The sequence below is a fragment of the Somniosus microcephalus genome, chromosome 23, assembly GCF_052327205.1.
Source record: "Somniosus microcephalus isolate GS21.2 chromosome 23, FLI_Smic_1.0, whole genome shotgun sequence".
In the NCBI taxonomy this organism is placed as follows: domain Eukaryota; kingdom Metazoa; phylum Chordata; class Chondrichthyes; order Squaliformes; family Somniosidae; genus Somniosus; species Somniosus microcephalus.
In genome coordinates this window covers 35,593,725-35,605,794 of record NC_141009.1, presented here as the reverse complement: position 1 = coordinate 35,605,794, position 12,070 = coordinate 35,593,725, and the positions used below count along the sequence as shown (strand labels likewise).

The following is a 12,070-nucleotide window of genomic DNA, read 5'->3' as shown; positions in this document are numbered from 1 at the left end:
GTTAACATTGGACAAAGCTTTCAGTATGGCTGTATCATACGAAGCAGCAGCAAAAGGAGCTGCAGAGATACAACAAGAGACACAGGACTTCGGCACCCATAAAAGGACGCAGGAGTTCGGAAGATGTTATCGCTGCGGCAGATCCACCCATAACCAGAGGGACTGCTGGTTCAAGGGCAAAGCATGCAGGCAATGTGGTAAGATTGGACACATTGCACGGGTATGCCAATCTGGACAAAATAAATCCACTGACAGAAAACAAAAAAATCAATAAAGTACAGGAAGGTACAAATGATGACGGACAATAGCTCCGAAGACCAGAATAGCGATAGCGACTCCGGAAACAAGAGACTAAGCTGTCTCAAATTACATAATGTACTTGCCAAAGAGGATTACCAAACCATTTGGGTTACCCTCACAATAGCAGGGTCCCCAGTTAAAATGGAGCTAGATACAGGATCAGCTCTAACCGTAATAAATCGACGAGATTACGAGAGGCTATTTTCGCATATACCTCTAAAAGACACATCCATTATCTTAAAAACATATACGGGGCAGAAAGTCTACCCCAAAGGAAAAATAAGGGTGCCTGTGGTATACAACGGCAAAGAAATACAAAAGTTGTATTTATACATTCTACAAGATGGTGGTCCACCGTTGTTGGGACGTGAATGGATAAGGAAGATACGTTTAGACTGGCACTCCATTCAGGCACTGACGGTGACCAGTAAGGAAAAAAACAATGATGACATCATACCTGAACGATTAAAAGACATCTTGGCCAACGCCAAAGAAGTGTTTCAAGAAAAACTAGGAACCTTGAAAGGCATCACCGCCTCGATAAAAGTGGAAGATGCAGCAATTCCAAAAAATTTTAAGGCTAGACCGGTGCCATACGCAATACATCCGGCAGTCGAGGCAGAGCTGAAGAATTTGGAAAAGGCAGGCGTATTATCCAAAATAGATTGGAGCGAATGGGCAACACCCATCGTTCCAGTCATGAAAAAAATTGAAAAATAACTCTGAGGAACAGAAAAAAATTCACATCTGTGGGGACTTTAAGGTGACTGTAAACCCGGTCCTTCACACGGTACAGTATCCTCTTCCGAGGATAGAAGATATTTTCGCCTCACTATCCGGAGGGAAACGTTTCACCAAAATTGACTTGGCACAGGCATATCTACAGATGGAGGTTGAGGAGACCTCTAAAAAGTATCTCACAATAAACACACACAAAGGCCTGTACCAGTACAATCGACTGGTTTTTGGAATAGCATCAGCTCCAGCTATCTGGCAAAGAGCTATGGAGCAAGTCCTGCAAGGGATTCCGGGGACTCAATGCTACCTAGATGACATCCTTATAACAGGAGAAAACGACAACGAGCACCTTGCCAATTTGGAGCAGGTGCTCACTAGGCTGAAAGAACGAGGCCTACGAGCAAATCGCCCCAAGTGCGAATGTTTCCAAAATCAGATATCATATTGTGGCCACATAATTAATAAGGAAGGGTTGCATAAGTCACCTGAAAAAATTGAAGCAGTTATAAAAGCCCCAGCACCTGAAAATGTTTCACAATTAAGGTCATTCCTGGGATTAATAAATTACTATCATAAGTTTTTACCGAACTTATCAACTATTCTACACCCTCTTAATGATCTTCTACAGACAGGAGTGATTTGGAAATGGAACGAAGACTGTAAACGTGCCTTCCATAAATGTAAAGACTTAATCACATCCGAGAAAATTTTGGCTCATTACAACCCATCAGACTGGCGTGCGATGCATCCCCTTACGGCACAGGAGCGGTATTGTCCCATAGATTCCCTGATGGCTCGGAACGGCCGATAGCTTTTGCGTCACGCTCATTGAACTCAGCTGAGCGTAACTATGCCCAGATAGACAGGGAAGCACTCAGCCTGGTATGGGGAGTGAAGAAATTCAACCATTACCTACACGGACAAAAATTTACCTTGCTGACTGACCATCAACCCCTCATCTCCATATTCAACCCTAAAAAAAGGTGTCCCCATTATGACGGCACAAAGACTACAGAGGTGGTCCCTTTTTCTAGGGGCACACCAATACAACATTGAATACAAAGGGTCAAAATAGCATGGGAATGCTGACGGTTTATCACGCCTACCGTTGCCAACGATAGAAGAGGCACCTACAGTAGACCCAGTAGAGATATTCCACTCTACCATAGTGGAATGTCTACCGGTGACAAATTCTGCCATTGAAAGGGAGACAAGAAATGACCCTACTCTCTCACGGGTCTACGATTTAACAGTGAAGGGATGGCCAGCACATGGCAAACCACTGTTGCCAGCATTCTCGCAAAGAAGAGAACAGCTGTCAGTGTGCCGAGGAGCCTTGATGTGTGGATCCAGAGTGGTGATTCCACCCAAACTCCAGGATAAAGTGCTAAAAAGGAGCTTCACGAGGGGCATCTGGGTGGAGTGAAAATGAAGAACCTAGCTAGGGCGTTTGTATGGTGGCCAGGTATCGATGGAGACATCGAAGACATGACCAAGAGCTGCCTAGGATGCCAGAAGGTCCAAAATGCTCCACCACAGGCCCCTCTACATCCATGGGAGTGGCCCTCATCTCCCTGGCAAAGGGTGCACATCGACTTTGCTGGTCCATTTATGGACTCAATGTTCTTAATCGCAGTTGATGCACACTCCAAGTGGCTGGAGGTAATAAAGATGTCCTCCACCACCACGGAAAAAACCATCACAGTATTAAGGACCATATTTGCCAGGAATGGGCTGCCGGAGCAGATATGTTCTGATAATGGACCGCAATTTGTGTCCGAAGAATTCAGAAAGTTCTTAAAGAACAATGGGGTAAAGCACTACACGTCCGCCCCATACCATCCCGCCACCAATGGATTGGCTGAAAGGTTTGTCCAGACCTTCAAGAAGGCCATCAAGGCCATGGGTAATGAAGACATAAAACTTCAGCACAAGGTGGATAACTTCTTATTTGCATATAGGAATGCAATGCATATGGTTACTAACCAAACTCCCGCCATGACGTTCTACAATAGAAACCTAAGATGCCGGCTGGATTTGGTCAAGCCCAACATCCGAAGGGACGTGGAGAACCGGCAGTTTCAGGGCATGAATGAAAGGCCAACTAGGGCCTTCCAGATAGGCCAACCGGTTTTGGCCCGGGACTACCGTACCGAGAAATGGCAGCCTGGAACTATCTGCACACGATTAGGACCACTGATGTAGACCGTGGACATCGGAGACAGCATAATAAGGCGCCATGCTGACCAAATCATCGAGTCATCCGAAAAGGGACAACCTACACCACCACTCTATACATCTAACGATGAAGTAGAGATACCCATATCTACCTCCGATCCGGTGATACTGGAGCCCGATGAACCCGACACTGGCCTTCAAGCCGAATCAGCCTTGCCAGAAGAACCTACTACACCACCAGAAACTACTACACCCCCGAGGCGTTATCCAGACCGAGTCAGGAAGCCTCCTGAGAGACTAACTTATAATTAATTAATACAGCAATGTATATTATTTTGCATATAACATGTAATTAATAATTACTTAAAATATGATGTACTAGTTAGCTAGAAGGGGAGGAATTGTGGTGTATGTGCCTTTAAGAGCAATTATGGTGTATGTGCCTTTAAGAGCCCCAGGTGTGCGTAATGCCGGTAATTGCCACTTGGGCTATATAAGCCTGTGTATTGTGTATATCCTTTAGAACCCCCCCCCCCAGACTTGCTTAGTAAATACCTATGAACCAACTCCTGTCTTCAGTGTCTTTATCTACACACGGACACTACAGTCTCAGCAACTCGAAGAAAAAAGTGCTACCAAGGTCGAGCACTTTTATTTGTGCGCAACAGAAATAACGTACAACTAAGTAAACACATCCAGAAAAAAAAAATGTATTAAGTAGATTTCAAAACACTGTGCTCGCTACTTACTTAATGCCCGGACCACCCTAGACATAGAAATCAGATAACCTTGTACCTTCTAGAAGCCCTTGGGTAAATGATGACCAATGATTCATGATTCATCAACATGCTATTTGCTCAGTTCCCACTGGCCATAAATATTCAGAGAAGGATGCAGCAGAACTAGACTTGGTGCCCATGTCACAACACATGCAAAGCTGGTCTATTTTACAGCTTGGCTCAAATAGTCACGTTGTCTATCTAAGGTTTACTTGGAAAGGGTATAGAGAAAAGTCCCAATAATGATACCAGGAAAGAAGTCATGGTCATGAAGAATCATAGAATGATGCAGCACAGAAAGAGGCTGCTTGGCACATCATGCCTGAGCCAGAAAAAATTTAAAACATGATTAAGAATCTCATGCTCTACTGACTAAGTTAGCCGTGCCTTGAAAAATTGTAACTTTTCTCTTACAGGGACAGAGAAGGGTAAAGTAGGATTTAATAGAGCTTATGAAAGGTGATGAGAGAGAGTAAGCAGTGAAAGATAGGTTGTCAAATTGGTAGTACGGTTGTCAAATTGGTAGTAAGGATTATCACTGCAAGAATGAAGGGGGAAAGTTAGAAGAAACTTTCCCCATACAAAATTAAAAATGGAATATTTCATGACAAGTTGCAATTGAACCAGTAACTAACATAATTGAAAAGGGAATTGGTTAGGTATTGGAAAAGGAAGAATATACAAGGATACAGGGGGAAAAGCGGGTAATTGAGATCAGAGTAGACAGCTTCAGTTGAAGAACTAGTGCCAACAGGCATGATGGGCTGAATGGCCTCCTTCTTTGCTGCACTTTGTGATCCTATGAAATGAAAAAAACCTACTTCAGGAGATTTTTAAAAAACTGTACTTTGAAATGTAATTTAAATTGGTCCTTCTATGTTAATTACACAAGCCAGCTCCTTCTAGAGGTTTCTCTTCCAATTAAAATCTAAACCTATAAAGTACAAGAACACAATTCAGTTACCAAAAATAATCTAATCTAAAAGGAAATGAATTAAATTTTTAAAAATTAGTTCAATAAATCCGACAGCACACTGAAACATCCCAGTAATGTGTGCCCATTGGAGCCTTGACACTGTCAAACAGCTGAAAAAAGTAATGAAGATGAATCCGAGAAATATGACACACTTTACATTTCTTAAGAATATTCACTAAAATAATCTAGACAGTGGCAAACTCCTCCTCTCAGTCAAAGAGCAAGACTGAGAAAAGTCTAATCGTTTGAGATCAGTCATTATAGCCATTGAAGTTTTCATCCTGCGGTGGCTGGAGAAATCAGTATAACATGAACTGTTGAGCATTCGAGCCAAACTGCACAGAAAGAACAGCAATCACAACAGGCTGCTCCCCAGAGAATGGAGTCATGTCCAACAATTTATTGCTGGTGAGAAGTGTAAACAACTGTGTCCATTATTCAAAATCTACAATTGCATTTTCCTTCCCCACCCCAAAAATTCTCCTTTGATCTGGTGAAAGTGCAGATTCATTTGGGGTGGGAATCAACAGCACTCCATGGGCTCCAACAAGAAACTAGTACTTTGCTCAACTGGCCATTCACCCCATGGAGGCTATTACAGTTTTGGGTTCTTTTGCATGGTTCTCACTCGGCAGCCTGACGACAATTACAAACAGAGGCCATTCTGAACAAAGTGAAATCTTCCTCTTTCTGCCCCTGCAAAATGCATGGACCAAGGAGATTGACAATGATCCCAGTCACACTGCAGCTACTGGATGAAGCCTTACCTCATACTAAGCTTCCAGGCTCACTTGGGATAGAAAGAAAATATTACCCAAGGGCCAGAGACTCAGTTATTTGCAAAATCAGGAAGTATTATAAAGTACAGTAAATTGGACAAAGTATAAGATAGCAAAGATTCATAACACAGTTCATCACAGCTTTCACCAGCAGTGGGAATAGTTTCTTGGAATGAAAGAGTTGTTTTTAAGCATGGGCACAATAAACAACATTCCACATGTCTCAGGATGCTGTCATGAGTCATGTCCCTCAAGTAAGGTTTTAAAATCGAGGCAGCTGGTGTTCTCTATGGACGCCCTTAGTGGGAAAACCCTAAGCTCTGTGCATTACATCAAAGATCCTTAAATAATGGACAACTGTCCAAACCATTTCTGGCATTGGCAAACAAAAACATACTTTCTTCACCAACTTTATGCAATTTAAAAAGCTTTCAGTCCTAAACATTCAGTGCGTGTTTTTTTATTCATTCCTGGGATGTGGGCATCGCTGGCAAGGCCAGCATTTATTGCCCATCCCTAGTTGCCCTCAAGAAGGTGGTGGTGAGCTGCCTTCTTGAGCCGCTGCAGTCCCTGTGGTGAAGGTACTCCCACAGTGTAGTTAGGGAGGGAGTTGCAGGATTCTGACCCAGCGACAGTACAGAAACGGCCGATATACTTCCAAGTCAGGATGGTGTGTGACTTGGAGGGGAACTTGCATTTTCCCCCCCACTTTACTGTTGTGTTTATGTTGCTTCTGCACAGACATCATGGCCCTGAATTTCCTGAACCACATGCAGAAATTATGCTGAAATTTACAGTTCCTGCACCGACCTGGCTGACTGGAACTTACGCTGAAATTCCCTGTGGAGCTCATTTGCCTGTGCGGGAGTGTAAAAACCAGCTTAAAACAACCGCAAATGAAGCACCAGCATTAGGAGTAATAGTGAGTGGGCTACCTTCTTCTGCCATGGCGTCTCACTGTCTGAGCATCTTGCGTCTCTGCTCCTCTTGCATTACTATGCAGAACAAAGGTATGTCCATTGAGAAGGCCATTCCAGGTACTTACATATATCGTATTTATAGCACAGAAACAAGCCATTCAGCTCAACAGGTCCATGCCGGTGTTTATGCTCCACATGAGCCTCCTCCCACTTCTCTTCATCTAACCGCCCCGCCCCCCCCCCCCCAAAATCAACATTTGCTTCTATTCCCTTCTCTCTCGTGCTTATCTAGCTTCCCCTTGAATGCATCTATGCGATTCGCCTCAACTACTCCCTGTGGTATTGAGTTCCACATTCTAACCACTCTCTGGGTAAAGCGGCTCCTTCCGAATTCCCCATTGGATTTATTAGCGACTATCTTATATTTATGGCCCCTAGTTCTGGTCTCTCCCGCAAGTGGAAACATCTTCTCTACGTTTACCCTAACAAATCCTTTCAAAATCTTGAAGACCTCTATCAGGTCACCCCTCAGTCTTCTCTTTTCTAGAGAAAAGAGCCCCAGCTTGTTCAATCTTTCCTGATGGGTATAAACTCTCAGTTCTGGTTTCATTCTAGTTAAAAAAAAAAAAAACATAAATTTGCACCTTCAGTGTCTCTATATCCTTTTTATAATATGGAGACCAGAACTATTCACAGTAATCCAAGTGTGGTCAACCAAAGGGTCTATGCAAGTTTAACATAACTGGGAGTTTGGGGATCCAAGGTGTACCAAGACGGATAGTACTTAGTCAAGAATAATGCAGGTCTCAGGAAGAAAAATTCGAACCATAAATCTCAGTTGCGCCACTATCGGGTGACTCTGGGCTGTGCTAAGCCTAAATTTTGGGGCATAAATCTACACCAGCACATTATCTGCGTAAATCCACAGAACTCACGTTTGCTATTGTTTCGCATAGGGGTGGAGCTATGTAAATGAGTGGCAGAGGGTTTCGGAGGGCATGTGTCAGAAGCGCACAAGCAATTGAAGACGACGACTGCCCCGTGAGAGCTCAGTGCTGGTCCAGCTTCAGGAGAATTGCTTGTTCCAGGGGAATGTTCACATATACTGTTTCACGTTTTTTTTAAAAAAAAGGACAAAAAGCTTTTTGTTTTGTGCAAACACGAAAGACAAACATATTTGTGCACATTGCATCTTAGCAGGATACCTCCTTCAAGCTCAAGTCTCTCAAATCCACAAGCTTCAATTTTAATGTAACTTTATCCTCGAGATGCCGTTTGTGTCTTAAACATGACCCCTTAGCTTTGGCAAAACTGAATATATCTTGAACAAATTTTAATTACATGAAGTGTGAAGGCTCTGGGAAGTTGGTGAGGGCTTTTGATTGAAAAGTTAGGAGCCCAAATTAGTTATCAACACTCTTCACCCTATACAGTCTATGTAAAATGCTCATTTATAAACTCAGTATAATTGTCATCCGGTACCCAGCCCTCTCCTTTCATTTAATCTCTTTACAGCATATAAATAGTTGTGGAACATAAACCGCAGCTTGTTTATTGACTCTGGCACAAGAAGAAATTCTCTGCATTAATTACCAACGATTAGACACAACAGTACAAGAGCAGTGACAAACTCCTGCACCACATGCAGCTCCCCTCAGAACAAGACGTTCTGCTCTACGAACAGATCTCCACCCTCCCTTAAACGGCAGGGTACCCGATCACATCTGCCTTGTTCCAGCTGCACAGCGAGGAGTTCTTGGTTTTACGCTGCAGCTGGTTCCACTTCCAGTGCTACAGCTCTGCCAGGATGTCCGCACTGGACGTGACTTCTCCCCATTTACATCGCACTCGCTTCAGCAGGGAGCCCATTGCAGCACATTTTGTTGCTGCAGTGGACAAGGAAGAATTTTTTTTCCCCTTCTTCAGATTTCCCCACCATGTTTGCTCGACAAATGCCAGAGGTATCAAAAAGCCCATGACATTTTTAGAAAAATAAAAGTTACAAAAAACACACAGTATTGGAAAAATAGTCCAACACCATGAGCTGTCAAAATCAACAGGAACACTTGTTGTGGGAAAAATATCTAAAAACTGAATATGAAACAAACATCAATTATATCAGACAGCAACTCAGCGGGATGGCAGCTTAAACTCCCCAGGTCACTTATACTCATTATCCCCCAATTGGCAATTTGGGTAGGAACTCGAACTAAGCAGCAATGTACTTTTCCCATCACATTTATTTATTGGAAACCAGCCTATTCCTAGGTTAAAAAATGAAAAAGTAATACAAGGCCATTGGCTCCATCAAGCATATTCCTTCCATGGAGCATGACAATCCACTCCATCATAGACCCTACACAAAATTACAAGTAAGGTGGCAGAAGATTGGCTCAATTTGCCAAAAAAAGACAGATTTTTCAGCAATAAGAGGGAATTGCTACACCTTCCTCAATAGACCTAGATCCCTCTAGCTTTACAATATTACATTGTCAGGCTCCAAGATAACATAAATGTAATGGGCAGGGCCTGCTGCAGTTTAGTCCATTAAGAACATTATCTGTGGTCTTTAAAATGCCTTGCAGTTTCCTGAAATGAGGTACCAAAGCTAGACAAAAAAATGCTCAATAAACGTCAGTTATCATCAATGGACCGGTTGCAGCAAAGTGGGCAGGTTTAGAGCAGATTCAGCATCTGTGTATTGTCGTGGTGATTGTCAAGGGTTCTCACTCAGCATGTCCCAGAATTGCTCCAGTGCAAATCTTTAATAGGGTTTTTGCACTTGATTTACAAGAAACAGATGGGATAAGCATTAAAACATTTAATTGGGACCACTTGGACGCAAGAACTGCTGCGAAGACATTGTTTTGTTAGTTGAGCCAATGCGCACTCCTCTCTGTACAAATGTGGTACGTGTCAAGACCCTTTGAAGAGGCACTGCCGCCACCGTAAAGGGAACTTTTTCTCCAGAACTAATTAGTCTCTATTTATTCTACATAACTTAGTGAACAAAAAGCCAGAGGCTCACCTCGGGAGTGTTCCCACTACCAACTTAATTAAGCTGCTCCTACAAGGGTTAGGCCGGTTAAGGCTGGCCACGCTGGACCTCTTCTTTTGCTTTTTTTGGCAAACCAATGGAATGCAGGAAGTCATTAGGAAAGAATAACAGTGAAAAGATCACATTCAAGTACAAGGTCAGTCAGCTTTGGGATTCTGGATCTTTTAACACTCGACTTGAAATGGCTGATGGAGAGACATGGCCTGCAAACTGAACCAAAAATGTGTACACATGGAAGTAGTCCATTTTATTAATAGATGAAAAATGAGGAGGCCATAAACTGATGTATAGAAGCACACAGCACTCACTTTAGTATGATCCCTTAATCCTGCAGGAGAACTTTCTTCTCCGTGTGATTGAGCTACCAGTCGCATCATTAGCATTCAAGTGTTTAACAGGAGACTTTTGAGCCAAAGATTAACCTGGTCTTGTGCATGGAACTTTAAGTGGAAAAAAATAAATCTCAGGAGATGTTTAGTGATGAGAACAGTGCAGAAAATGGGGATTGCTACTGAGGGAACTCAATTCTGGGGGCTGCGCCGGGGGGGGGGGGGTGGGGGGGAAAGGGGGAGGGTGCAGAGTGAACCCACTCCCCTAAACTGGACAATTTTACTTGCTGACTTCCATCACCAGTTCAGAAGATGCAGTGCAACTTCAATAATCAACATGAGTTATGCCCACAGGTGCAGGATAAAAAGCAAATGTGGGCACGCTCTTTGAATTCCCATATCCAGGGAAAAATTTGGTTCCATAATATTTTTGCCTTTTAAAATTCTGCTCATTTAAAATCAATAGGAAATAAAGCAAATGCTATACATAGATGTGTTTGTTTGTTCATACATCAACGAGTAGCTAAATCCCCATCATTGGAGAAATTAGGTTCAATCTGTCTGCACAGATGATTATGCTTCTGATCAAAATAATGAATCACAAAGAACGACTGGACAGTTTCAGCAGGACATGCAAACTGAAGGCGTGTTACAGCTCACTGTTTACTCCCATGGTGCAAAGCAGTTATGCAGTTTCTAAATAAACCAATAAGGAGACACTGGATTGCCCTGATGTCAAACAAAAACTAAACAAGTTATGGGATGCCATGGCCATCTTAAAGTACCAACGTGCAACAGAGACAGAATATTCTGAAAGCTCGCCTGGCTGAGAATGGAGCGGTGTGGCATGTTAGCACACTACTCTTTTACCTCTGGTTCAAATGCAGTCTAAATTCATGGGATGGAAGTTTACCTTTTCTGAGGGAGGTTTAAACATTAGGTGGAGCGCTTTTACCGGAGCTCACAGCAACCAAAATGGCCGTAATCTAGCACTAAATTGACAAAGTCACACAAAAAAAGCCAAAAAATGGGCAGTGATTAATCTAGTGACTCAGTGGTGCGATGTGTGCATGCCCAAGCGTGGTGGGGGAGGAGGTGGAAGAGAGGGTGTGGAAACGAGTTTGCTGCGGGAGCTTTACTCTGCCTTGTGCTCGAGGGTGAGACCAGAAGCCAAACTTGTAAAACTCTCCCTTCCCCAACACCAAGATCTTTCACACACTAAACAACAAAAATTAGACAATATTAAGCTTCCTAGCTTGAAGAACAAAACTAAAAGTGTACCCATTGATTTATACATATGAACATACGAATTAGGAGTAGGCCACTCGGCCCCTCGAGCCTGCTCCGCCATTCAATAAGATCATGGCTAATCTGATTACTCCACATTCCCGCCTACCCCCGATAACCTTTCACCCCCTTGCTTACCAAAGAGAAACTAAATTGCTTTCCTACGTGTACATTCAAGTCACTCCCCAAACCACTAATCCTAATCTTGAGTTGTGAAGAATTGATCAACAAAAGCACCATGTCCAATATCTCACATTTAAAAATGTTGTTTTCCCAACATTGCCCTGGAACAATCCTACAGGCAATTTATTAAAAGCACACATCACCTTTCTGATTTCCAAAAAAAATGAACGAGAGAGATATCAAAACAGAGACACCTAGAGATTCAATTAAATAACGTTACATAAAATAAGTTGTTTTACAGGATTGAATCAAGTGACAATGGTTTGCTTCATCACAGCAACCCATAGTTCTGTCATTCACCCCTGATACATTGGAACAATGTGCCTGAGCAGGCAAGCCCTGTATCGAAAGTTTAATTGACTGGAATGGAATCCATAATCACTTTGCCACAGGTAGCAATCAATGTACTGCCCTTCAGCTCTGCACCGCACACACACACAACTCGCATATTGCCATTCGCCATCCATCCAAGTCTAGGGCACGCAGAACAAAGACAGCAAAATTCACTGACAGACTCCAGATACTGCACAGAGTTCAGGTCTT

General features: G+C 42.9%; 1 protein-coding gene across 2 annotated transcripts in view; it reads right to left on the bottom strand.

The window, feature by feature from the left end:
* Window positions 1-12,070, bottom strand: part of LOC147101813 (protein Niban 2-like) — a 261,246-nt gene that overhangs the window by 71,222 nt on the left and 177,954 nt on the right. The gene's annotated exons all lie outside the window — the stretch shown is intronic.